At 38.0% G+C, this 24,081-nt stretch overlaps 1 protein-coding gene across 1 annotated transcript in view; it reads right to left on the reverse strand.

Annotated features, from left to right (window-relative positions):
- TENM4 (teneurin transmembrane protein 4) overlaps window positions 1-24,081 on the reverse strand; it is a 1,707,472-nt gene that overhangs the window by 1,634,877 nt on the left and 48,514 nt on the right. Inside the window, exon 2 of the mRNA XM_069070949.1 lies at window positions 15,738-15,835. The gene's annotated coding sequence lies outside the window, so the exon portion shown is untranslated. The remainder of the gene's footprint in view (window positions 1-15,737; window positions 15,836-24,081) is intronic.

Here is a 24,081-nt window from a genome sequence, read left to right on the forward strand (position 1 = left end):
TATATTTCCTGACTCCAAATTCATAAAACTATTCAACCATGACACAGTGATTGTGGTGGTTGGAACAGAAGGGAGGAGGTTTGGAAAGATTCCAGGCTTTCTCTAAATAAGAATCCATTGAAATTCAACCCTGGTTCACAAAGGAGGTCTGGGCTATGGTTAGAGACATTTGGTGGCTTGGGTGAAGGGATGGATTAGGAGGATGACCTGGAATGACCCTGCTCCCTGAATTTAGAATAAGGGCTTATAAAAATTTAGGTCTAACTCACAGAGATGAAGTAGGCCATGATTAGGTGATACATTCATGGAAAATGGGTCACTGACACTGTACCTATGGCTTATTTCGATACCTTTCTTTAGGAAGAGCCAACCTGCCAAAGAATCAACCAGTGTTGTGTGAGTTAGTGTTTGTACGCCACATCACCTTCTCCTGGATAGCCAGTGACATGACTCCTTGTCTTTACCTTTGGTCACCTCCCATCCCCATGGTCTAAGGAGAATTCTGGTCCATGCATTCAAACACCATATCACTAGTCTTGTCAGTGATTTCCAGATGCCTGACCTGACATCCCTTAGATGGATTCAGAGTCCTATTAATAGTATTTCCATGATTTTTGTTCCCAGATCTCTCATTTATTGAACATGTAACCTTATACAAGTTATTGAGCTCCAAGTATCTTATTTATGAAATGAGGAGATTGAACAAGATCATCTCCAAGGTTTCTTCCAGCTCAAAAAGTCTATGATGTGTTTGTTCTTTATTTTCAAAGAAAAGTTTAAGATTCGGAGTGGGGACTGGGGGTGGGAGGGTGGGGGAGGGAGTATCATTTTAACTCTTTTTTTTGTACTTGATTACATATTTAGTTTAAAGCCCAGGGCCAGGAACATAAACTCTTAAGGAATTTTTTTGAATGAATGAATAAATAAATGAGTAGCCATTGACTTGTACTTTTATGCAATTTTTTCCCTATGGATTAGCAGGCTGCTAGTTCCTAATCTAATGTCATAGGGAAAGAGAGGAAGGAATGCCTTGGGTCAGTGTGGGTAGACTGGTAGCAAGCACAAAAAAAAGAAGAAGGAAATTTTTGGAAACTGTCAGCCAGACTGCCTTGAATTAAAGTAAATTACACAGCTGCTTACAAATGTGATTCACCCTTATCCCTCCTTCCAGAAATTGCTTGGCATTTGCCAGAGGGAGTCAAGAGAGAAGGAGAGGGAGAGACATTTATGGGGAGGGGAGAGAAGGAAAAAGAGAGACAGAGAGAGACAGAAAGAGACAGAGACAGAGAGAGACAGATGGAGAGAGACATACACACACAGAAACAGAGACACAGAGACAGAGTTGGGGAGAAGGACAGAGCGACAGAGACACAAAGAGAGAAACCTAATCAATGAGATACCTCTACTGTCTCAATTTCCCACAATGCTAAATTCTTCTAGCTTTCTTATTGTTAAATAATGACCAGGCTTAGTGACCTCATTCATCTCCTCATTTCTTCTCTCACTTTTGATTTTGATTAAGGGTCAATGAACACACCAACTTCTGTAGAAAAAGTATAAGGCAACTGGCTTAGAAAGAGAGAGAAAGAAGAATGGAGAAAGGCCAGAAAAGACGATGATGACAGCTATGTGTAGAAAGGAATTAGGGGAGGGAAAAGAAGGGGAGATAAAGGGGAGTGTCATGGTAAGCATCATCAAGGATATGTGTGGAGAGAAAATGAGGCAGGTGAGTTATGGGAAAAAAAAGGAATAACATTTCCAGGCCCAATATTGTAGCAGTATGCCTGAAATGCTTTGAGAACCAGATAGGCCTTCGGTTCTTGGGGCACATAGGTGGTGCAGTAGATAGAGTCCCAGGCCTGCAGTCTGGAAGACTCATCTTCCTGAGTTCAACTCTAGCCTCAGACACTTCCTAGCTGTGTGATTCTGGGCAAGTCACTTACCCCTGTTGACCTCATTTTCCTCATCTATAAAATGAGCTGGAGAAGGAAATGGCAAAGCGCTCTAGTATCTTTGCCAAGAAAACCCCAAATGGGGTCATGAAGAGTCAAACACAACTGAAAAGACTGAGCAACAACTGAAATATTCTGTGGATCCTCTGAACTACCCTCCCTTTTTATTATTCTACTTTAATATATATTAAATAAATCAAGTATTTATCAAGCTCCTACTACATGGTAGGCATTATGCTTGCTGCTGCAGATGCAAAGAAAGGCAAAAAATCAGTCCCTGCTCCCAAGGAGCTCACAGTCTAATGGCAGAGAAAACATGCAAACTAGATACATACAGGAAAAAAAAAAATCAGATGATTAATAGAGGGAAGGCCCTCCAATAGTGGGGGACCTAGAAAAACTTCTTGTAGAAGCTGGGATATATCTGGGCCTTTAATAAATTAAGAGAGAGAGGGGTGGCTAGGTGTTGCAGTGAATAGAGCACCAGCCCTGGAGTCAGGAGGACCCGAATTCAAATCTGACCTCAGACACTTAACACAAATGTGTGTTAAAGCCTTGTGACTTTGGGCAAGTCACTTAATCCCAATTGCCCTCCAAAAAAAAAAAAAAAGAATTAAGAGAAGCAGATAATGAATAGGAATTCTCTTTTGTAAATTACAAAACACTTCTTAAAAGCAAATGGATTATCCTCCTTGTCTAGCTTCAAGTCATGGAATGCTACAGTTGCTGAACAAGTGAGATTGAAAATATCCCAATGGTCACTAGAAAGGCTTCTGGTGAGTATAAGTATGTTGTCACATATTGCAAAGAGTTAGGAATGAAAAGTGGACTAAATGGCATCTTTGAAGAAATGTATGAGTGAAAATGTAGATGGCCTGGGCATGTGGAGACAGCAAGGAATGAACCGATGGATACCCTCTGTGCTCCAACGGTATTGTATTGACATCAAGAGAAATTGAAGAAGGCCGCTGGCATCTTGGGTAGATCCCACTACCACTCCAGTGGTGAGCTTATGGAAAGACATGAATTTGAGTTGCATAAGATAAGTAGGTATGAGTGTTTTGTGTTCTCCATCATTGAAGAGAATACTGACTTTAAGGAGCTTGGAGATTCACTGAAGTATTCATTTATGCCTCTTAAAGCTTTTGCTAAATCCCATACATCTCCAACTCTTGCTTCTTATTTCAGGAGATGGAATACTTCTGGAATTCTAGTGATTTTTATGAGTAGGAATGCTTCTATCCTATTATTGTGTGCTAACTTCTGGTGATTGATTTATCAATAATCATGAATGCAGGCTGACTCTAGTTGTAATAGCCAACTACAACTGATTTTGGATTAATGGATCAATCAGTAATTGTATTAAGTTAAAGTGTGTTTTTTTTTCTCATTGACTCAAATAGGAATGTAGAATTCCAGTGAAATCTCTCTGTCTCCATGTGTTCCTATCCTCAGAGCCTCTTCTTACATACACCTATTGCTTGGCTTTGATCCCTGGACACATGGAGTTTCCTGTTTGGACTCCAGTTGTAAAGTTTGATTGAAATTCCAGACTTTGACCTTGGCTTTGCCCTCAAGGACCATATCTTTTCTAAATCCCATTATCTCATGTAGATAAGATTGCTAACCTTCATGCAATGCTTTCCATTCTATCTCTAGTCCTAGGCCTGGACTCCCTTGGATTGCCTTTTCCCCAGGCTACAAAATTCAATTTGCACAACACACCTTGATCAAGTTCACACTGTGCATAAGGCGGGGTTACAATACTGAAAGGGAAATGGACCCTATCCTCAGAGAGCTTACATTCTGCTGGAATTCTATCACATGTATGTAATAGATAGTTTATAATCCTGCTATGACTGGAAATATATTCAGAATTGAGACAGAGAAAGGCTATTCCATGTGCAGAATCATATTCACAGTAAATGGCAGAATCGTGGTAGTTTGTCTCTTTATTAAAGTCTTTGCTACTGGTAGTGAAAATACAAAACTGAACTGGGAGCCAGGAAATGTGTCTAACTCCAGCTTTTCCATTAACTTGCTGTGTGACCTTAACATACCTTAGCCTCATCTACAAAATAAGGTTCAAAGAGATCTCAAAAGCCTCTCCCAATTCTAGTATTCTTCTTTTCAATGCCATATTGCCCATAGAGCCTTGATCTTCACTTAGTTCCAATGGATAACAGTGTAAATGAGCTCCAAAAAGACAAGTTCCTCATCCTATATGACTTTCTCATCTCTCACTAGCATTCATCATGGTACTTTACTCACAGGTCTTCAATCCTTCAGTGGAGCAGATATGGCATCTCCCTCCATCAGCACAGATCATACTCAAAACTCTAACAGAATGGAGGAAGCTTTTAGGGGTAACTTTTAAAATACCCTAAAGAGAATTAAAGGGCAGGTAGGTTGAGCAGTGGATAGAGAGCCAGGCCTGGAGTCAGGAAGACAACTTCCTGAGTTCAAATCCAGTCTCAGATACTTAGTAGCTATGTGACCTGGGCAAGTCACGCAACTTTGATTTGCCTCAGTTTCCCCAACTGGAAAAGGAAATGACAAACCACTCTACCACTCTAGTATCTTTTCCAAGAAAACCCCAAATAGGGTTACAAATAGTCAGATATAACTGAAAATAACTGAACAAGAGAGTTAATTCACTTAAATGACTATTTAATCTGGCATTCATTTTCATTGACTCTTCTCCCTTTTTGCTTATATTCAATCAGTTGCCATGTTCTATAGTTTGTTTCTCTGTGACATCTTAAACTGTCATTACCTTAAAGGTCTTCAATATCATCTTTCTGGATAATTGCAATACCCTTTTAACAAGTTTCTCTAAGACCCTATGATCTACTTTTCACACTATTACCAGACATCTTATGCTTTGATAATGCTATAATATCTTTTATTCACAAATATTCAGTGGCTCCCTATTACCTGTCAAGTAATATTCAAACTTTTTAACCTAGCGTTCAAAGTCTTTCAAAATCTGGTGCCACTTTACTCTCTGTGACTTATCCCAAACAATTCTCCTATATGCCCTATTCTGCTCTAAAGACCCCTCTCTGAACATCCTCTCATGGTCATGCTTTTGCTCACTATTTTCCTTCCTGAGATATCTTCCTACCCACTCTTAACAAGTTGAATTCCCACCTATCCCTTGAAACAAATTCTAATTTTATCTTTACTGAAATTCCTTCCTTCATCTTACCTGGATCCCCTCTACTAAGTAATGAAAGCTCTTGTCCAATCTTACATAATACTTTTTACCCACTTTTATCATATAAGTGTTTTATAGCTATTTCTGTATTATCACCATATTCAAATTTAAGATCCATGAAAGCAGGGACAATGTTTCATTTCAACTTTCTATATATTCCCTTCTGTTCCCAGTGTCTGGAATAGTTCTCTATGAAGGGCTGGTAATTATACAAATATATCTCTATCAATATCTCTTTATATATCCTTATCTATATTTAAATACATATAGATATATAGTCTATATAGAGAGAAATCAAGCTAAACAAATCTATCTATCTACCTAATCATTTATCTCACAATTAAAGGGTCCCCAGAAACCATACTTTTTATTTGGTACCTGATGAAAAATCTTCATGATAACGTCCTTATTATTGGTCATCAAGTCTGTCTTGAAGAGAGCAATTCTAGCAACTTCTATTGTAGCTCATTCTACTTTAGGATAGTTGTACTTGTTAGGAAGCTTTATTAGGGATTTAACAGATAGAGAGATCGATTGATATTTAGATATCCTTATCTTTCTATATGATAGAGATATTTTATCTAGATTCATCTCTATGGATACCTCTATTTACATGTTAGATATATTAAACTGCTAGTAGACTTGAGAAGTTGTTGGATTTCCCCTCTTCAGGACAGGCTGGATGACCAATATTAAGGATGCCATCACAGGGATTCTTTGTCAGGCACTAAATGGATAGTGTGGCTTCTGAGGTCTCTTCCAACTGTGAGATTCTTTGATTCTATGATTATGTTTTGTGAGAATTTAAAACTGAAGAGAATTGGCTTTACTCAATCTTATTCACAGTAAGACGTGTAGAACAAAGAATGGTGTTTCTATTGCAAAGTCCCCAGCAGGGAGCCAAATTTTAGTTCTCACTATTTTCACCTCCCCCTCAACTCAGGAATGAGTTTTCAGTGGTCAATAATCATGTATTTTCATTTAACAAGAAATAGTTTCCAAAGGAAACACTTATTAATAGCTTTTTTTTTTTTACAGAACTTAGAAGACCTGTAGAATTTGAGGTTTCTAGATCCTGAAGGGACATTAGAGATGATCTATTTATAAAGGAGTAAGTAAGGCTCAGAGAGCCTTATTTAATGTCATGCAGCAAGGTGATGGAGGCATTTAACATGAGCCTGAATTTCCTGACTTTGCTGTCTCATAATTGTTCCATTACTTCATACCAGGCCTTCACTTCTAGATCATGAAATTATTTACCAGTGTAATACTGGTCACTTGTTTGGGAGTGGATCAAGGAATATTAAAGAATGGGATACATGATCCTTCTCAACAAAATGTTGGCATTTCTCACAAAGATATCAGTTTTTTATCTGAACTGGCATGAGGAAGGAAGTGGGGATGGAGGAGCAGGATGGAAACTCACCTTCCATGATTGTAACAAAGTGGCCTATGGATTCAGGCACACTTGACATTTGCTATCCCTACGGGTCCCCTACTAGTCTAGACTCTGGAATTATGAGTTGAGGTATTTGCTCAGGGGAATATAAATTCACACAGGCCAGCCTTCTTCCCCCTCCCCCCAACTCATGACCTCCTTCCACTTCACAGAATTTTAGATTTGGAAGAGACCACACAGGTCATCTAGTCTAACCCCTTTCCTGAAGTGTGAACCTGATATAAAAAGGGAAAGTCATCCAGCCTCTGTTTGCACACTCTAATAAAAATGAATGCACTATTTCCCAGAGTATCCCAATCTATTTTCAGACGGTTTTTAATTGTTAGGGAGTTCTTCCTCATTTTGAATGACAATCTGTCACCTTCTGTCACCCAATGGTCCTAATTTTGCCCTAACGCCCCAAGTGGAATAAATCTACATGCTTTAAAAAAAAAAAAGGGACAGATTATGCCCTGCCCTTTCCTTCCCTTTGCCCTTTTCCATGTCCCCACTCTCTGCTTCTCCTAGCTAAACAAACTCAGTTTTCTATATGCCCAAAGGGCTATAAAACGGTGCATAACCTTTGATCCAGCAATAGAACTTCTAGGTCTATAGGGAAAAGGATGTGTTTGCACCAAAATATTTATAGTCGCTCTTTTTATGGTGGCTAAGAATTGGAAATTGCAGGGATACCTATCAGTTGGGGAATGGCTAGACAAGAGATGATATATGATTGTGATGAAATATTATTGTTAAGAAATGACAAATAGGATGATTTCAGAAAAAAACAAGAAAGATTTACATGAACTGATGCAAAGTGAAGTGAACAGAACCAGGAGAATGTTGTTCACAGTAACAGCAATATTGCACAGTAAAGAACTATGATTGACTTATCTATTCTCAGCAGTACAATGATGCAAGATAATCTCAAAGGACTCATGATGAAGCATACTATCCACCTCCAGAGAAAGAACTTATATTGTTTGAATACAGATTGAGGCATGCTATTTTTCACTTTCTTTCCTTCTTTTTCTTTTATTTGAGTTTTCTTGTACAAAAAGTCTAATATGGAAATGTTTAATATAATTGTATATGTATAACCTATATCTGATTGCTTACCATCTTGGGGAGGGAGGGAAAGATAGGGAAAGATAACTTTAAAAATGTTAAAAATTGTTTTAACATGTAATTAGAAAAATACAATATATCTAATTTAAAAAATAACTTCAGTTTTCTCAACTAGTCTTTATATGACATGAATCTGAGCCTACTTACTATCTAACCTGGTTGTCTTTTTCTGGACCTAATAAATATTCTTCCTGAAACACGGGACCCAATCCTGAATACCTTATGCATATCTTTTTCAGGCTCTAGTAGAGAATGCAGAAGAACAATTATCACTGTCATTCTGGATACTATGTCTCTACAAATGAAGCCTAAAACTATTTCATCAAGGACTTGTAGAACTGGAAAATAAGTGAGCATGTCATGTAATATAAGGGATAACAAATAGACACCTTTAATGCTGCAATGTTTTGTACTAAATAGGCAAAGAATCAGAGGAAGGCCTTCAGGGTGATGGGTAGATTCTCCCTCCATGAGAGATTTATGGAGCAAAGTAGACAGAAATCACACAGGATGAGAGAACACATCTAAGTTGCCAGCACATTGGCAGAGGGAATGCCTACATAGTAGAATGACATTATAGCTCTGTAGAAATATTGAGATAAAATCACATTAGCATTTTGTGGCTGTAATGTCACTCCCCTGGCTCACTAGCCTTGGATTCATTAAAGCTCTCAATATCTTTTTCACATGAATTGATATTTTTGTGAAGTAACTTTTGTCTACCCATGCCTTATCCCTGTAGTTCTTGTGAAGTTGCTTTGTTTAACCCAAACATACTTTTATTCCTAGTCCTTTTCATCTGATTATTTGGCCCAATGTTCTAAGAGCCTGTTGAAATAATCTTTGATCCTGGCTCTTTTCATCCAACATGTCTTCTAACTGTTCCAATTCCATGCTATCCACAAATTTGATAAACATTTTCCCAGTAGCTTTATCCAAGTCATTGATAAAAATGTTGAACTGCATAAGGTCCAGGGCAGTTCCCTGAGGCACTCCATTAGAAATTAACCTCCAACTTGACATTAATCCATTAATCACTGATGTTCTGGAGTCAGGACATTCAGCAAGTTTTGGACACATCTAAGTTCTATCATCCATTTGTTCTATGCCCATCTCTCATCTCTCCAAAAGATATGGATATAATGAACATTTTTCTAGTGGTGAAACATTTACACATTCTGGATCATAGGATTATAGACTTAAACCCAGAGGCCATCTCATCCAACCCCTCATTTTAAAGATTAAGAAACTAAAATTAAGAGTAGGTAACTAACTTACCCAAGATAGACAAGTAAATGGAGAAATCAGAGATTCAACCCTTTGATTCCAGATTAAGCACCATGATGATAAAACCCATTAGCCTGTCAATGATACTGAATTGTTAAGCTGATTTCATTTGCCTACAAATGCTAGAGAAGGGAAATGTAAGGGACTGAACTCCATCATGCCCCCACAAGCCCTGTCCTCAGGAGACCCATTATCCTGTGATATTGCATCAGCTTTGGTATCCTTAGTACCCTTTGCCCCTGTGATTGGAGGGTAGAACAAAGACTTTCTCCCAAAACCTCTATTTAAATATGGCTCTTGGGCCAGCCATCTTCATTTCCCATAGGACTATACTTCTTGAGAATGAACTTCATCATGCCCCACACTTGTAGAGTATATTTCCTCTCAGAGGCCCAGTTTTTCAGTTTCCTTTTGTGTGTTGTCTTTTTCCATTAGATTGTAAACTCTTGGGGGTTAGAGAATGCCTTTCTTTTTCATATTTGTATCCCCAGAGCTTAACATAGAAAGTGGAATACAGCAGGCACTTAATAAATATTTATCGCCTGATTGACTGATGGAGTAAAAGGAGCCTTGAAGAATACTGAATTCAGACCTTCCATGCCCAGAGAGGTAAAGATACTTACTTAAACTGACACAGCTAATAAGTGGTAAGTTGGAGAACTGGGATCCGAATCCGGGTCCTATGTCATCAGATCCAGTGGGTGTTTTTTTTCCTTTTTTTCTCTTTTATACAGGAGGTTCTTAAACTAGGCTCCAATGATGGATATCAGGAAGTCCATGAATGTGGATTGGGGAAAAAAACATGTCTTTATTTTCATTAACCTCTAACTGAAATTTAGCATTTCTTTTCATTATTTAAAAACATGATTCCTAGAAGAGGTCCCTAAGTTTCATCAGATTGCCAAAGAGACCAGGACACATATAAGATCAAGAAACTCTAAACTATTCAGTATTTGTCCTCTTTCAATGCTTTCTGTGTGTCTCTAGGCCTTACATCCTGCTCAGGAAATTCTCTGAAGCATCTGTGATTAAGGAACCTCCTCACTCCCTATCACATTTCCTTTCTCTATCTTCTTTAAAATATTTTTCTCCCTCATTCCTCCTTCAACTCTTTCTTTATCTGTTCTCTTTCTTCCTCTCCACCTTTCTCCTCTCCTTTACCTCTACCTGCGCTGCCCCTGCCCTCCTGGCCTTAGTAAACCTGCTTAGAAGAGCAGTCACTACCAACTTCAGGGGAAAAATCCATTCTCATTTGGATGAGTTGAAGGGGTGGGAACATGACAGACAGAATCAGTGTGTGGTTAAGAAAATGGCCCAGGAGGGACTCAGCTGACACAGAACCTTGATTAAGAGTCCACAGTTTTCTTTCTTCCATGTCAAACCACTTGTTTAAAGGCGCCATTTTGATGAGGTAAGTGAACATGAGGCAAGATCAACAGGATAAAGTTTGCTGCTTGGTGTATCTGAGCTTGACATGAAAGGAGGCTGGGGGCTTGGCAGGAAGAATATCAGCTTCTGCCAAACCCCAAACATTCGAAAAATACTTCAAGATGTTAAAGAAACCACACGTGAAGCTGAGTGCAGACCACTCTTACGTGGCTAATTCCTTCCAGCCTTGTGACTCAGTCACAACAGAGAGGTGATATCCCCCTTGGCAGCAGCAAGGAGGAGAGTGGGATGGGGGTCAGTGGAAAGGGGGTTGCTACCTGGAAGCTATCCTATGTCAGTTTCTGTAAATGCTATGTCTGTAGCCAACTGGCACAATGCATGGAAGGCTGATTTCAATATTCAGGGTGCACAGAAGTTTAATCTGATCACTTCCAAGTCTACCAGGACTCACTAAAGTTCCCTTAATAATAGCTAGTAGCTAGCTAACATTAATAGGTTTTAAAGTTTATGAGAGGTAGGTGCTATTATTATTCCCATTTTACAAATGAGGAAATTGAGGCTGAGAGTAGTTGAGTGCTTATAGTAAGTTTCAGAGACAGCATTTGAACTCAGGTCTTTCTGACTCCAAGCCCAAAACTCTATTCACCTAGCTGCTCTAGCTGCAAAGAAGTCCTAAATGATTCTGTCATTCATGTAAAATTATAACTTTAGAGACAGAAGGGACATCAAATATTACAGAATCAAAGCTTTTTGGAGTTAGAAAGGACTTGAATTATCATCAAATAAAACATGGACCCCAATAATCAGTAAGTTTTTCTTTGAAGACCTCGGGGGGATGGTACCAATAACTCCTGAGGAAACTCATTCAATTTCAGGATAGCTCTAATTGTTAGAAAATTTTTCCTTATATCAAGCCTAGATTTTCCTCTTTGTAATTTCTATCCAGCATGCCCTCTGGGGCCAAAAAGAACAAGTTTAATCTGTATTCCACCACAGCCTTTGAACCAAACATAATACAAGTACTGTTCTCCCTATTTTACAAATGAGGAAATGGAAGCTTTGAGAGTTAATTGCTCATAGCCACGTACCTCAGAAATGTCTGAGGTGGGATTTGAACTTAAGTTTACTGGAGAGATTAGAAGGAAAGGGTGGAAGAAAGATGGGAGGGGAAGCAGAGGGAAGAGAGAGGGGGAAGTAGAGGGAAGAGAGAGGGGGAAGGGAGATAGAGGGAATTGCATATACACACATATGTATATAGATTTACATATTTATACACAGTGCAAGAAATTGTGAGAAAAACACATGAGGCTGGGGTTGGGGGTACAAGGAAGTAGGCAAAGAGAGGAGAGATGAGGAAAGGAAGAAACTGAAGAGAATGAGAGGTGGACAGAGGGCTCTAGGAGGTTTTAAGTTAAATTCAAAACATCCCTATTGGTAGTTTTATTAACTTAATATAGTAGTTATAATAACAAAACTTAAGGCTTGCAAAGCATTTTCCACATGTTCTGCCCAGAATTTATTTGGGCAGTAGCTAAGTTCCTCTTGTTACATTTATTATTATTATTAACCACAACAACAATAACAATGTTTACATAGAAATGTGTCAGATACTGTCCTAAGTGCTTTGTAATCATCTCATTTGATCCTCACAACAACTCTGGGAAGTTGGTGCTATTATTATCCTCTTTTTACAGATGGGGAAACTGAGGCAAATAGGTTAAGTGGCTTGCCAAGGGTCACACAGTTGTTGTGACTGAATTTGAACTCAGGTCTTCCTGCAGCCCCCCAACTCTGTTTACTGAACCACCTAGCTACCTATTAGTTTGTTAAGAGCCAGTTACAACTCCTAATCTTCATATTTAGATCCTCTACCTTTGAATGGGATTCTCAAGCATCTAACCATGGTGGAAATTGTTTTTTGGACTACAGCAGTAGGGACCAGAGTCAGCAACTAGTTTATTTGGGAATGCAGTAGAAAGACTGAATAAAACATGGCCCTTTAACTGTGGCAGCACCCCATTATTTTTATAAGAGCAATAAAACTGTTGTGAAAAAATGAACAAAGTGTGAATTACAGAATTACAATCAGAAATTCCCATGTGAAATGGTGAAGATGAGAGAAAATAAAGACAGCTTGGTGGTAAAGTCTGGTTTTCTAATCTCTCAGCAGAGAATGAAACCCACCATTTGTTTCCCATGTCTGTTAGGAACTTTGTTTTTCCTTTCAAATTTGAGTGTCTCGCTCACTTTCACAAGCCAGACTTACCCTAAGACTTAAAAACCTTGAAAAGTCAAGCAGATGCCTGCAATGTGCTCTAGGCATTGATTCCCTCATCAGTAGTTGACTTTCTACTACCCGAATCATTGCAATCTCTTGTTTTGCAAGAGAGAGTTTGAGATGCCATTTTTCAAGAGTGTGCAGGCAAGTCTCTTCATCATATTTTTCATTAGAAGTCAGGGCAGGCTTCAAACAGTGAATATGCTTCTCCATGCCCCTGGCTGTGTGAACTACTGATCTAATGCTAGCCACTGGTCTGGGCACAGATACTAAGTGTTCTGATCAACACAGATGAATTCATATGGTTAATTTTAGACCCAGAATTTCAGATTCTGTGAGCCAGAGAGCACATTTTTAAAAAATGAAAATGAAAAGTACCTTTCTTTTTCTTTTCTTTTCTTCTCTTTTATTTCTTTCTCTCTCCTCCTCCTTCTTCCTTCCTCTTCTTCTTTCCTTCCTTCCTTCCTTCCTTCCTTCCTTCCTTCCTTCCTTCCTTCCTTCCTTCCTTCCTTCCTTCCTTCCTTCCTTCCTTCCTTCCTATGCAAGTGGGTGGCTTTTGGTAGGCATACATTTTTTTCCAACTAAAGGGAAATCCATTTTTTCCCCTTTTTTGCCAAAATATATTCTAGGTTTTCAACTCAATTCTATAAGCATTTTTAAAGTACCCACTACGTCCCAGACACTCTGACTGAGCAGTAAGGATATTTTCAAATGCATCTGTGATCCCAGTGATTTGGGATTTCTCTCCAGCAGTGCAGATTTCAACCTTTCTGTGCCTGTCTATCCTGTGGAACTCTTGCTCTGCAGATGCTCTCTTTGTAGTAGTGATAGTAATAACTAACATTTATGAAACAGCCACAATGTGCCAGGTGGTATACTGAGTGTTTTTATTTATTATAAATATTTATTTTACCTTAATTGTTATTTCATTTGATCTTCATAACAATCCTGTGAAGTAGGTGCTGTCATCTCTATTTTACAAATAAAGAAACTGAGACAAACAAAAATCAAGAGATTTGCCCAGGGTCACACAGCTAGTAAATGCCTGAGGGTACATTTGAACTCAAGTCTTCTGACTCAGGGCCCAGCATTCAATCGCAGAACCACTTAGTAGGTGATATTGCATCTGGGTCAAAGACATGGCAAAGCCTTCTGGGAAGAGAATGGCCATCCCCCAAAGGAGTCTGGCCTAGTCATCCACATTGCAAAGGATAAAGGACATCCATTGCTTATATTTCAACATGAATCTGAATGGATAGCCTGTAGAATGAGATTCTGAATTTGGAGTCTACAAACCCCCCAAGCTGTCTGTGAATAAACTTTAGAGGGAGTGGAATGGGGGGGAATCTGTGAACTTGGACAGGAAAAAAAAATGGCATATTTATATATTTATTTTTGCTGACCTCAAAGTAAACTTTACCATTTCCTTCAATTACTGATATAGGCAATAAATATCATTCCAAGAAGGAGTATTACTTAGGTTTCCCTACATTATTAGAGGAGTCTATGATGCACAAAAAGTTTAGGAACTCCCACAGAGTTTAGCCTACTTCACGTTCATCTGGGACAGATGATACAGATGGGCACCAAGAATTCAAAAAGAAAAGTGAAAACATCAGTCCGTGTACTCAAAGACCTTAAATTTTGCTGGATTTATGAATGTGATCATTCTTCATTTTCTGTGGGTTTTTTCATTGTTACTTTAATTAATATTAAGTTTATAAATAGAAAGTATAATTTAATTATACCTCAATTTAAAAAATATTACACACAGAATATGGACTTGAAAAAGAAGGAGAACTTGAAATGAACAAAATCAATCCGTTTTTGATCTATGGTACGTGGAACTCAGAAAAAGCTGAACTATCTAAAGGCAGAAATGAAAAAGGAAATAAGAGTATTGGTCATTGACATAAGTGCTATTACTCTCATTGGTGACAGGGATTACAATTGACTATTAGAGGCCAGTCAAGTATTTTATATAAACAAAGTGTCGTTTTTCATTTTCTTTCCCTTTTTTATATCCTACCATACTTCTCCCCCAATCCACCTTAAGATCTAGAGACACCGACCCCCTTGCTGTTCACCACACAAGACATTACATCTCCTGACCCTGTGCATTTTTCAGTGACTGTCCTTCATGTCTGGAACTCTCTTGTTCCTCACTTCTGCCTCCTGGACTCCTGGTTGTCTTCAAGTCTCAGCTAAAATCCAACCTTCTACAGGCAGCCTTTCCCAATCCTCCTTCATGCCATTGCTTTCCCTTGATTATCTCCTATACACAGCATGTACATAGTTGTTTGCATGCTGTCTTGCCAATTAGACAAGGCCATCTCCAGTTGTCCTGATCTATTATCTTGACACTGGACCCAGATGGCTCCAGAGGAGAGAGTGAGGCTGGTGACTTTGCACAGCCCTCCTTCACTTAAATCCAATTCACTTGCAAGTCATGGCATCACCTTCCTGATGTCATGGTCCTCTTTGAGATTGAAGGACAAATCACACCAAACAATAGCCCATTAGACTGTGAGGTCTTTTGGAGTAGGGAACATCTTCTGACTTACTTTGTATCCCCAGTGCTTAGCACAATGCCTGGCCCCTAGTAAGCACATAATAGACACATTAAATATTTACTGACTGACAAATTAATAACATTTAAGAAGGACTGAGCAACTTCAGATGCATAGCACATAGAATAAACTAGGGAGACACCCCACTTTAAGGAAACCACTAGATGAAACACAGAAAGTTCATATTTGCTAAAAAACAACCACCAGCAGCAAAAGGCAATTTATTCGCTTTATAAAAGTTCACTTTGCAACAAGATCCACTGGAAGGTTTGGTTAAAAAAAAACTTCTTGAGGGCATTTAAATATAGTTTTGTTGACATATTTTATTTGTATATAGCTATTTCAAGATGCACATTTTGCATTATGTTTGGCCCACATTTCTGAGCAGGGACCTAATTGATAGAAGTGAGTCGTCCCAGTAACATTGCTCAAGGCCTGTGCTCTAAAATTTGAGGAATAAAATCAAGTGACTCACCAATGCTGCCTGCCAGTTGAGCGTTGAATCCCTGCACCATATGCTAAATTGTCCACTGTCCTAGGGAGAATGATCCACTTTCTTCAGAGATGGAACATCTATAAAGAGAGACAAGAAAAGAGTGAGTCATTCATATGCTCCTAGGCAAGTTTTCGTAAATAAGGATTAGAACCTTGCCAATATCCACCAGAGAAAAACTTCAAGGCAGAAGAGGAGGAAGAGAGGAATGGACCATAAAGACCAGAGATGCAGAACTGTCAATGGCTTTAGAGATTAGCTAACGCAGTCATTAACTTTATAATTCCCTTTATAATTATTTACAAGTTGAGTTCCCATTAAAGTGTAACTTCCTTGAGATTTGAGACTGTGATTTTATCCTTTTTTGACTCTCAGAGCTTAGCATTGATGGAATCCTAATAAAGCTGCCCTCAGCCCCAATAGTCTAACTTCATTATAGGCCCCACTGAAACTACCTAGGCCCTCTACCAATGTCCTAACTTCTTCATATGTGCCTCACTGCTCACTGGAACAACAGGTGTGTCCCTGAAATCTTAGTTCCCAAAGAAACAACAGGTGTGTCCATGTGATGGGAACTGAGCTACTGCCTCTACCTGGAAACTGCCCCCAGACCCATTCCCACAGAAACAGGTATGTTCTTGTATTCAATCACAATCACTTCCAGCTAACCCAAGACAGGACCACAATATCCAACTATATATATTGACCAGACAGGACCACAATAGCTAGCCAATTGGAGGGTAGCATGACCAGAACCATAGATGGGACCCCTCCTCCATTACTTACTCCCTTGACAAACCTCTCCTGACTTTTTAACATTCATTATTTCTATTATGTAATTGCATCATTATGTTAAAAAATCCATCTTGCTTTCTCTGAAGTTGCTGGTTCCTCTTGGAATTTAGCCTGCTTCATGAGAAGTGCCAATCTCAGTAAATGCCTATATTTGGATTAGAGGTAGTCTGATTCTGAATTCTTTGAGACAGTTCCACAACAACATATCATGAAACTCCAAATGTTTTTGGGTAGGCAGAGCCCCCACCTAAACAGCATGATGCTTTGAATATAATAAGCACTTAATAAATGTTTGTGGATTAAGTGATGAGGAAATTGATGTACAGAGAATTTCAGTAACTTAAAATTTATATAGATAGCAAGTGAGTTGAGATGTGAACCCAGGTTTTCTGAGTCCAAACTCAGGGCTCTTTTTTCAAAGGATTTTAAAATTATTATTTTAAATTTTCAATTCCAAATTCTCTCCTTCCATCAATCCCTTGGCCCACCTACTGAGAAGGCAAGAAATATAATACCCATTATATATGTGAAGTAAGGTAAAACATAATTCCTTAGCTATGTTGCAACAAAAGTAGGAAAAAATAAAGAGACTGGAAAAAAATGCTTCAATCTTCACTCAGAGTTCATCAGTTTTTTCTCTGGAGGTGGATAGCATTTTTTATCATGAGTCCTTTAAAAGTCTTGGATTATTATCTTGATCATAAGTAGCTAAGTCTTTCATAGTTGATTATCATGACCATATTGCTGTTACTGTGTTTAGCATTCTCCTGCTTCTAGTCATTTCACTTTGCATAAGTTCATATAAGTCTTCCTAGGCTTTTCTGAAACTCTCTCCCTTACTGTTTCTTATAGCATGACACTATTCCATCACAATCATATACCACAACTTGTTAATCCATTCCCCAGTTGATAAGTATCGCTCATGGGAACTTTTGAGAAGCAGTCTTGTGTACTTGCCTGCTCCTTTCTACCTTATTGTTTAAATTCCTGGTTAGACTTTCAAAGACTTCCAGGCATTCCTTATTGAGTGGTTTCCTTCTTCTGGCCATACTTGATCCGTCCTGCCCTGACAACAAAAACAATGAAAAAACTTGCAATCATATATCACAATAATCCCTACAAACTACTTTCCTCTAAATAACCTTGTAACCTCAGCTCTACCTTAGAGCATGCCAATATGCACACACCATTTCATGGAGCGAGTTAAACAGCTCAAGTGACTTAACCCAGGTTCAGAGCGCTAGAACTCAGGTCATTCACACTGCTCTCCATGCCTGAAATGCTCTCTTTGGCTCTCCCTACTAGTTATTGCTGAACAGTTAAAGTCCAAACCAAAGAAAATCTTCTCTGTATATATCCACAAATGATAATCTTTCTTCCTTCTGACATTACATAGAACAGATGCTTGTATTTCTTAATTACCCTATCAATATTATTCTACATTATTCTGTATTATTCTGTTTAGTGCTTCTTAAACTGTGGGTTGTGACCCAATATGGGGTCGTGAAAAATTTGGAAACAGTTAAAAGGTTTCTGAACACCAATGACCAAAAATTAATTCAAAATCAAATGCGTAAAGAATCTGAGATGTTTCTAACAGTGTTGACTGGTGGTGTATCCCATAACTTCACTGCAGCCTTGGTTCTAAATACAAAGCATCCATACTTTGCACTGGGCATTACTTCAGTAATTCACACAATGTCAACTAACACTGTTAAAACCAAAAAGTGGAAAAAGTTCAAGAAGCCCTGCTCTATATTATCATTATTTGCTTCTGCAAATAATCTTATAGCCTTCTTCCTAATGAATGGCTGTTGAGACCAGGTCTTTGTGTCTTCCCTAGAGGATAGCACAATGTAGAATTGAGGAAAAAAAATAATTGATTTGCACCCATTTCAAAGATGGGAGAACTGAGAAATGTTAAACTGACTCAAACAGGACTTCCTAGATTATCTAGTCCAAGATGCATTCTGAAAAAGAAAAAAAAAAAGGTTGTTTAATCCCCAATTCCAATATGTCTTATAAAATAGAGCAACTTCCTTATTCTAATTTTTTGACGCTTATCCTTTATTATTTTATCATTGTACACACAAAAAAATTGACTTTACAGCTAAAGAAATACTTTAAGTTATACAAAAATCCTGGCATGAGACAATTTTTAGAAAATTAAATGAACAGGTTTGGCTCTTAATTTTTTTTCAGTATCTCTCTGCACTAACATGAGGCTACCTGTTTTGTGATTATCTCATCCAATGAGGCAACTAGAGACTCAAACAGTAAATTGAGTCACTGAGGTCAACAGTAGCAACATCAAGACAAAAGGCTAGGGACAGCTAGGTGAAATGGTGAATATAGCACCAGTCCTGAAATCAGGAGGACCTGAGACATTTGACACTTAACTAGTGTGACCTTGGGCACGTCACTTAACCCCAATTGCCACAATTCCTTCCTCAAAAAATGACTAAAGGCAAGACATAAAGCCACAAAACCCACCTCACTTTAACTGTATAACCTTGGGATGGTCATTTAATGTCTCTCCACCTCAGTTTCCTTATCTGTAAAATGAGGATAATAATAGTACCTGCTTCATAGGGTTACCATGAAGATCAAAGGAAATGACAAGTAAAGTGGTTGGCCAACATTCAAAAACTAGATAAATGTCAACTAGTCTCCCAATTTAGGAATCTTTCCATTTAGTCACACGCATGCACTTGTCCATTGCACTAGATAGATGAAATGCAAAAATCTTACAAAGAGGCTCAGAGGTGAAATAAAATAATTGATTGTGAAGATTCTTTCCATTTCAGTGATCCACAATACTAGGAGAAACACTAGGGGAGAGGACACATTTTTAAATTTGAAGGTTGCTATCTTGAGAGTATTTCTTTAATTACTTATAGCTGATGGAATTGCCCATTTTTCACCCCCAGTCTTCCCATTTCAGAAAGTAGTGTTCACTCCAATTTAGCATGCTATTATATATGGATTATGTGCAGAAACTCTTGGTTAATGGATAAGATTTGTCCCTGAAGCTTTGAAAATGATCCTTCATTTACCAGAATTGTTTTCAAATTAGAAACATTTCAGATGCTTCAATACACATGGACTTGGTGTGACAGACAGAGCATGGATACCAGATCCTAGAAGAAATAAACTGTGACTCTGCTAATAACTGAGATTGAGGAAAAGCAGGATCATGGGGTATAGAGTTGGAAGGGACCTATGAGGTCAAATAACCTAGCCTTTTCAATTCACAAGTGAGGAAACTGGGTACCAAAGAGGCTGAGTATCCAAAGTTTAAGGTAGGAAGCAATAGTGAGGTTTTAAATCCAGGATCTTTGACTCTGAATCAAGGGTTTTGTCCTATACCATCTTGGCCTAACAATTGGATGAAGCAAGGAACTTCCAATGTGGTATGGTTTGAGGGGGTACAAAAAGCTACACCAGATCCCAAAGTATCTCCCCCCATTAGATATAGGCATAGTAAAGCTACGGAGGTTCAGTTAATTGTTCTCACCTACCCATTTCACTGGGGAAAATCTTCACATGCTTGGGACAGACATTCCTCTAACCAACAGGATTGAGCTCTGTCAGTTACCCTTTTCACCTCAAAAATTTTCAGTGGTAGCACATTTCCCATAGGAACCAAACTAACTTTTCTTTTTTTTTTTTCAAGTTCCTGGACAGTATGGACCCAAACTAACTTGAGGCATAGCAAAGAGAGCACTGGATTTGAAGTCAGGAAAATCTATTCCCAGATATCATCTTTGGGACTTTGTATAAACATAGGTAAATCAGTCTCTCTGAGTCTCAGTTTTCTAATCTACAAAATGTGTATGATAACACCTACTTTGCAGTTTGCTAGAAGGCCTAAATGAAATAACAAGTGTAAAGCACTTTATATGTACTTCCAAGAGCTATTTAAATAAAAGTTTTGAATATTTCTCAGAAGTACTCTTCCAACATTCTATGATCCATTTAACAATGAAGGACTCCTTCATTAACACTGGGGTTTGGGTCCATCAGCTCAGAATTTATTTATCTATCTTAAAATTGAAGGGACAACTAAGTAACATAGTAGACACAGAACTAGCCCTGGAGTCAGGAGGACCTAAGTTCAAATCTGACACTTACTAGCTATGTGACCCTAGACAAGTCAGCTAACCCTGACTGCCTCCAAAAAAAATGCAAAAATAAAATAAAGGTGAATGCACCCAGAGAGAAATCATTTGTTCCCATCCCTGCTTGTAAAAATTATGAAACGTCACACAAGGGCCTTGGCATGCTTTGACAGTATTTCTCCTGAATATATATGATTCAAAGTGAACTGTCCTAGGTCTCTCTCAGCCTTCATTCCCCCCCCCCACCAAAAATGGGGCTGATAGCATAATAATGCTACCTTATCATACAGAAAGCACTTGCATGGTGGATGGAGCACTAGACCTAGGGTCAGGAAGACCCGAGTTCAAATCTGGCCTTAGATTCTTACTAGATGTATAACTCCTGAACAAGTCACTTAACTTCTTAGCCTCAGTTTCCTCATCTGTAAAATTGGGATAATCACAGCATCTACCTCACAGGGTTGTTGAGATGATAAAATGAGATAATATTTGTAAATTGTTGAAGTGTTAATATATGTTAATAATAAATTTTGAAGTGACATGTAAATGCTACCTGTCAATAATAATAATAATAATAATAATAATAATATATTATAAAGTACTACTGAGGGACAGCAAAATATAGTGTAGTCATATCAAACCCAAATGGAAATGAGGGCCATTAAATCTATATATAAAGATGTTTGTATGCTGAATGCTCACTTGGAAAGCCATGCTTGTTTATAAATTTATTTTTATTAACTTACTTGTTTTCTTAAGTGTTTCCTAGTTCTATTTTAATCTCAGGACTGTTACAGTTCACATTGGCAGAGTGTCTGACACCTCTGGTACAGTGCATAAGGAGTTATTTTGGAGTTGGGAAGGCCAGGACTCATGTGCATCCCCCCTGTTCCATGCAGACTGTGTGACCCTGAACAAGGTACACATGACCCTGACCAAGAGATATTTGCCTCTTCTGGTCCTAGGCAACATTCTGAGCCCATAAATTGCAGGAAAAAAAGTGTCTATTTGAATTAATAAAAGGCATTTCTCTGTTAGAAACACTACTTGGGGTCCTTAACCTTTTTTGTGTCCTGGACCCCTTTGCTAGTCAGTCTGGGGAAACCTGGGGACCCCTTCTCAGAATCATGTTTTAAATGCATAAAATGTAATACAAGGATTACAAAGGAAATTAGTTGTACTAAAATAGTTTTATATATACGTACACACACACACACACACACACACACACACATATATATGTATGTATTTGAAGCAGCTCATGTTTCCAAGGTTAAGAATTCCTGCTTCATACCAATGAAATCTTGGGTCAATTTTATTTAGTGCTCAATAAAAATGTAAGCTATTATTACTGTTACAATTTGATATCACTTGAGATTTTCTCTCAGCTCCTCATTTCTTTCCATAATAATTCTGTAGTCCTTTCTTCCTTCCTCACCAGACCAACAAAGGCTCTTTGGGAAATCAGAACAATTCTGGCTCTGCCACTAAGAAGTTGTGTGAATGCAAACTCCTTGAGGATAGGAACGGTTTTTGCTGTTACTCTGTACTCACAAACCTTAGGACAATGCTTAATAAATATTTGCTGATTAACTCATTGTGAATTTAGGAAAGTAAAATCATTTTGTATTACTCAGTTTTCTCTTATGTATATTGAGAGTCAGGACAATCTTTAATAAGCAACATGTCTTTTGGAGAAACTGCCCAAACATATTCAATCATGTATTTACTCAGATCAATAACCCAAGACTAAGAAATCTTGGAAAGTCATTTGAATTCTAAAGATTAAGATATTCCATCCTCCTGAATATGAATCTATTTTTAATTTTTCAAAGACATGAGTGTGGAACTTCCATGAATCCAGTATTATTTATGACAGGTCACAAGTTTCTCAAACATATCAAACAACATCATTGTTGTTAGGCTGTTTCAGTTGTGTCTGACTCTTTGTGAACCATTTGGCATTTTCTTGGCAAAGATACTGGAGTGGTTTGTCATTTCTTTCTCCAGCTCATTTTGCAGATGAGGGAACTGAGACAAACAGGGTGAAGTGACTTGCCCAGGGTCACACAGCTAGTGTCTGAGGCTGGATTTGAACTCGGGGAGTGACATTCTAAGTGTTTTAGTAATAGAGAGTCCAAAAAAAACATTGAAATAGTCTAGAACAAAGGTGATGAGGGCTCAATGTTATCCCTCTCCTATCAGCTCCTATGTATTTATAATCTTTCTCAATTTTATGCTATATTTGGGCATTTACCGATTGCTTAATGTTTGTCACTCCTTTGTTTCTTTAAATAGATTACAAGTCCTCGAGGAAAGAGGCTGCAGCTTGGCAATAGTGGAAAGAACACTGCTCTGGGAATTAAGAGACTTGGGTTCTTGTCCTTTTGTGCCATCTATTAGTTTCATGAATTCCCTTACCTGAGAATTTCTTCCTTGACGGTAAAATAAGGAAAGACGAACTCTTCTCTATTCTTGATTCTAAAGAGTCTGAATATTTTGTGTTCAAAGATCATAGATGTTATAAGGTGACCCTCTACTACTAGTATCTTATATTCTATAGTATAGAATTCTGTGTTCAAGTTCCTTCTGGTTTTGCTTCTAATGTTCCTTGTTTTGTACCTCTTTGAATTTTTAGCAAGTGATCAACAGATAACTACAATTTGGATTTCTAGATTCATGTTGCCTATGGTAAGCAGGTGACTTAAGGGACAGAGAATGTCCCCTGGACAAATCTAGCCCAAATATTTCTTAGAAGAGAGTTAGGCTATCCTTTCATGGAGGAAATGCTTCAATGTAATGATGATAAACCAGAGGGTGGGTAATATATTATTCTTGATGGAAGATTAAGAGAAGAATGAGATTGAGTGATAATCAAAGCCCAAAGCCATCAGGACTGGAGAGTTCATTCCAAGAGCTCTGCTAATCAAAGAAAATGGGAAAGCCACTTGAAGATGGAAATTTCTGATAAAATATGGGTTATTTTAAGCAAAAATCTTTCCAGATGTAAGATTTGATACTAGGCATGAATTTGAGGTATGACTAAAATGTAAGAGACTGAGATTTTAACAATCTAATCAGAAATCCTAGGTACTAGTGTGGGTAAGTCCTCTTCATATCAGGTAACATATGTAAAAGAACTTAGAAATTTTAATTGGCCATATAAATGCCAATTATTCTTGCCATGATTCAATGCAGCTAACATGAAAATAATAAAAATCATCTTACCCTTACATAGTGCTTAAATGTTTACAAATAACCTGATTCACAAGAACCCTGAGGGGAAGGCAATATAAGAATTAATATTATACCTACTTTATAGAGTTGGAAATGAAGACTCAGAAATATTAAGTGATTTCCCTGGGGCCACACAACTACTAAATGTCAAAGATCACTTTCAAACCTAGGTT

This window comes from Petaurus breviceps, unplaced genomic scaffold, assembly GCF_028583685.1.
Source record: "Petaurus breviceps papuanus isolate PSGF00001 unplaced genomic scaffold, PetGlider_PUasm1.0 90823, whole genome shotgun sequence".
Taxonomy (NCBI): domain Eukaryota; kingdom Metazoa; phylum Chordata; class Mammalia; order Diprotodontia; family Petauridae; genus Petaurus; species Petaurus breviceps.